The following is a 4,800-nucleotide window of genomic DNA, read 5'->3' as shown; positions in this document are numbered from 1 at the left end:
TTTTTTTTTTGGTCTCTTTGAGACAGGGCTCCCTGTAGCCCCAGCTGTCCTGGAACTCTCTATGTAGACCAGGCTGGTTTCGAATTCACAGATATCTGCCTGCCTCTGCCTCCCAAGTACTGGAACTACAGATGTGCACCACCACGCCCAGCAATAAAGTCTTATTCAAATAAAACAATAATAGGAGAAAATGAAATTCAATAAATGTTCTAGGATTTGTCAAAGATTATTAAAAGGTAATCAAATAATTGCCCATAGACGTTTTACAATCTTCTTTTCCAGTGGTATTCTTTTGATTTGGGTAGAGGCGCCCCCCCAAACTCTCTGTTTTGACCATCTCTAGCCAGGCAGTCTCCAGTGCCCCAACCCCACCAGCCTTCTTGATGGGAAACTAATCTAACTTAGCCCATAGCTTTTAAACTTCTCTTTCCTCTCATATCACACTCTCCTAGCTGTGCTCTATACAAGAAGTCTTGGGAACTTCATTGGTATTGGAAACAATTCACCCTTACCTCTGTATCACAGGTTAATGATGCAGAAGCCTTCCACAGGACAGGAAGTCAGCATATCATCCCTGTATCTTTTCCCTCCAAGGCTTACAGACCCCGTTGCTTCAGCTGACTCTAGGGTGGCACAGCTCCCAGAGTCTACACCATGCTGGTAACCCTTCTTTGATACTGACCTTAGCTTATTCCCTGTCTTAAACAAGATGTATAGAACAGAACACGAGAATTCAAGTGTGGTTTCACAGCAGGAAGTATGGTGGAACTCCGCGAAGAGAAGACGTTATACGGAGACAGAAGAATGCAATACTTGTACAACAGTTTTTAAAAAGGGAAACCCAATGTACAAGTGGACACTAGCTTTCAGAGGGTCAGAACACTGAGCACTCAGGAGTGCTGTGAGATGCATACTGATGGACTTGCACCCTGAAACAACAGTTGGGGACTCAGCACTCCCAGGCGGGTCACTACGGAGTGATTTACGGGGATGATCTCAGGCAACCCCAACCTCTCACCAAAAAATATGTCCTGTGTTACTCAAAGGCAATAAAAGCAAAAGGCGAATGACACCCTCATAAATTGTTAATAGCGTCCTCCGATTCTTTTTTTTTTAAACTTTTGGGCCACCACTACAGGAAGCAAGGAAAGGTTTGGATTTGCCATAGTTGAGCGTTATGTACGTCCAGGGGAAACATAGTGTGAGAGAAGAGTGAAAAGAGAGCAAAGGGTATATCTGAATTCAGAGAATGACAGGCGCCAATTAGGAGACTGGCGGGATCCTAAGCATCTCTGGGCAGCTCAGGTCACAGCTGGTGCGGGCTGCGGGCCTCCCGTGAAGCACACGGCGAGAGTGCCCTCTAGTGGAAGAAAGCAAAGCTTGCCTCACTCAGATCCGTAGATTCGTCTGTATTGAAATTTTCGGTTAACTTCTTCACTCATTTATTCAACAGACACTGGTTGAACTCCCACTATGTGCTAAACACAGGTGTGGAGACATGTGAATAAGACATGACCATCACTCTCAAGACAGTTTCAACTAAATGAAGATATTGGACAACTCATGGTAGGGGTGTGGGTATGTCTGTATGTGTGTGTCTGTGTGTGTGTGTATACATGTGCATGTGTGTAGGAGGGGGTCAGAGGTGTTCAAAGGCAGAAGTGGCCCTTCAGAAAGGTCTGTGACCTCTAAACTGAAGTGGAAGATAAAAGCTTCCCAGACAGAACGGCACAAACCAGAGATGGTCTGGATTATCTAGAGAGAGAGAAGGCAGATCCTGCAGTCAGAAAGAAGGTGGAGAGAGGTGATAGAGAGAGCCCATGGATGACTGCTCATTCATTTTAAGGACTGTAGGAAGTTACACAGGCATAAAGCAACTTTATGGATTTATGACATCATCGCTCTGATATAAAAGGAACAGAAGTTGAACTTCAGGTAACAAAGCTGAAGTTCATCAGAAAATGGGCATCTAATTAGGACAAGGATGGGAGACAGGAAGGAGGAAGAGATGAGGACAAGAGCAGGTCAGCAGGACTTAGTTAAGAGTGGATGTGGAGAGGGGAGGATGGGACAGCTCTCAACCAATTCCCAGCTCCAGTGTGGGGGGCTAGCTCGATGGTATGTTACTCCTCAAACCAGGAATCATGAAGAAGTGTTGAGGAAGAAAGCCAGTACGTTCAGTTTTGAACACGGAGAATTGAATGTGCCCGAAGGACAACCAAGAGGAAATTCTGGGAGGTAATTGGTAATTGACTGTTTAGTCTGAAGCTTGGGGAGCTGATCTGGGGTTGGCAGAAATCTGTGGTAGTGGAAGGGAAACAATCTTTCAAGGTAACAGTCACAGGGTGTGGGGAAGAGGGAATAGCTGGGGGGTAGACCCGGAGGCAAAGCTCACTTTTAAGAAAGACTGAGAAAACAGCTAGAGTTGCACAAGAGAGATATTCAAGAAGGGTGAAATCAGTCTTATCAAATAGCTGCCAGGACATACATTGCAATAGGTTGAAAAGAAAATGGTTAAGAGACTCCTGGTACCATCTTGCAACACTCAACTTTATGGTCTCTTAAATCTGTTTTTTTTTTTAATATTCATTTCATTTCCTTCTGTCATCCAGAGCAACCCAGTTAAGCAACTCACATACCTTGAGGACTAAAATAAGAATTCAAAAAAGAATCACATATTTAATGCATCTAGCCCATAGTAGACACCCAGAGTTAATTGCCTCCCTAGTATAATAACAAATTTAACAAAATATAGACCTCATTAGACTAGCTGGTATTTAGGTCAACAAGTGTGGTTCTTCCTACTGATGGAGGTAACAAAGAATCAACATGTCCAGTGCATCGGTCTCCACCAAGTAGGCACTGTGGTCTGGTGTCTTGTGTATTTTCTGGGGTTTGGAAATGGATTCTGACATTTATATGCCAGTGATGACCTCAGTGATCCACCTCAATAATGCTGTAAGGTAAGGACTGTTGATATTTGCTATTTACAGAAAAGGACACAAGATGTATAAACATTATACAGTGTCAAGACCATGTCTGAGGCTTCAGGAGCTGTAGAAGTAGATTAAGCCCAGAAATGGCCGTGGGCCATTTGGCTTGGACAGAAGGAAGGTGCAGGCCTTGTCCCACATGCAAAGTGAATGTGCACATTGAAAAATTTCAGACCAATGTTTAGATGTCTGACACTTGCAGTACTTTGAAGCCTAGAACAAGTAGGAATGTTGGGGAAGGGACAGTTCTCTACAATAAGCAGCAAGTAAATAAAAACTCAGTTTCAATGGTAAATCTTCACATGAAAAGCAACAGCTAAATTAAATTCTAACCTAAGCTAAATTGGAGTATGGATCTTGGTGCCGCTTTCTTTAACCTGCCCTCATCTGTTAGCCCTTCCTCGGACTTTAGCTCCTGTTTTAAGTTCCACATCTTTAATGGCCACAGTATGCAGGAATATCTTTTCAGGGCTTCTCCCAAACATCTCATACACATATACTACACAAACACCTCTAATCATTCTATGCTGTCAAGAGAAATGTACCAGCCTGGAGGCATCTCACCACCTCGTCCCACAGAAGCAACCAATACTCAGGGGTCTGGAGTTTTCAATGACCACCTTCTCCACCATGCCCATCCCACCCTCAGCTCACTTATTCCCAAACCATTTCCTCTGAAAGGTCTTCTTAGATGAATTTGATAAAAGCAGTTTCCTCTGCCCCACTCTATCTCAGTCAGTATCTTTAGGCTGTTTCCACAAGCTACTTTCGCAGCTCAGTCATTCACTCATCATGTTTCTGAGCCTCCAAAATGCATTGAACTTTGATGTTTAACTAGTGTTTATTCTCTCCTGGCAAGGTTCTGAAGCCTTCCATGGTCACATGGACCCTGTGCTTCTCTGTCAGCAGTGCAGGAGGGTGCGTCCTCCAGAGGCCCCAGACAGGCGTTAACAAGGAATCTGTGAAAATGAAAACAGCGATGATCACATTCTACAATTATTTGTTCAACTCCTCCTATTTGCTCAGCAATGTGCTAATCTTGCTATGGCCCAGCTGTGAAAGAGCCATAAGAAAAAACTGAGATGGACAGTCCTTACAAGGGGAAAGCAGTATCAGTTTCTCATGTGGCACCACAATTCCATTTACAAAGCTTTCCCAAACACTGACACTCCATCCCTGACTCTAGAAGACAGATGCCTTTGCTGCTGGTCAGTCGGCATTGTTCCCACTTTTCACATGAGGTGTGCTGTTGTCTGTGACTTGTCAAAGGTCTCCCGGCACAGAGTGCTAGAAAGGAGGCCCCTGACTGCAAATCCAGGGTCCAGGAGTAAAAGACACTCTCAGACACAAACACAGACCTCCACTGGCTGTAACCAAAACAGTAGGTGGTGGGTGCCAGGAGGACATGGATACATGACACATAGTAAAGGTATGTGAAGAACCACAGTGAAGAAGGGCCAGCCACCCTGCAGAGTCTTGGGCAGACAGAAGACAAACACTACCCAGAAATGGGCTTTGGAGCAGTGGGGGACTTGCTCCCCTTTGGACCATCATCTTCTGCTCTTAAAGAACATCACATTGCCCCACCTCAGACCAAGAGCAACATCATCATTTTCCAGTAATCGTATTTTAGGTATATGAGAAGATAATTTGATCTTAAATGGCATCTACATCGTAGAGGAAACTGAAATTGGCCTTTTCTAGCACTGTAGCCAACAGTTCTTCCAAGTGGACAATCCAAGGGGGGGGGTGCTCCAGCCAGGCCCCTACATGTTCCCTTCCCCAGCAGTCTCCACAGCCCCACCAC

General features: G+C 44.7%; 1 long non-coding RNA gene across 1 annotated transcript; it reads left to right on the top strand.

The window, feature by feature from the left end:
- Positions 1-1,448: 1,448 nt before the first annotated feature.
- LOC115070550 lies at positions 1,449-4,255 on the top strand. Its single transcript, XR_003849709.1, has 3 exons — positions 1,449-1,566; positions 2,140-2,238; positions 3,853-4,255. It is a non-coding gene; the product is annotated as an uncharacterized LOC115070550 (long non-coding RNA).
- Positions 4,256-4,800: the final 545 nt, after the last annotated feature.

This window comes from Nannospalax galili, unplaced genomic scaffold (genome assembly GCF_000622305.1).
Source record: "Nannospalax galili isolate Female #2095 unplaced genomic scaffold, S.galili_v1.0 scaffold475, whole genome shotgun sequence".
In the NCBI taxonomy this organism is placed as follows: domain Eukaryota; kingdom Metazoa; phylum Chordata; class Mammalia; order Rodentia; family Spalacidae; genus Nannospalax; species Nannospalax galili.
The sequence above is the reverse complement of the archived record's forward strand: the minus strand, read 5'-3'. Positions and strand labels throughout refer to the sequence as shown.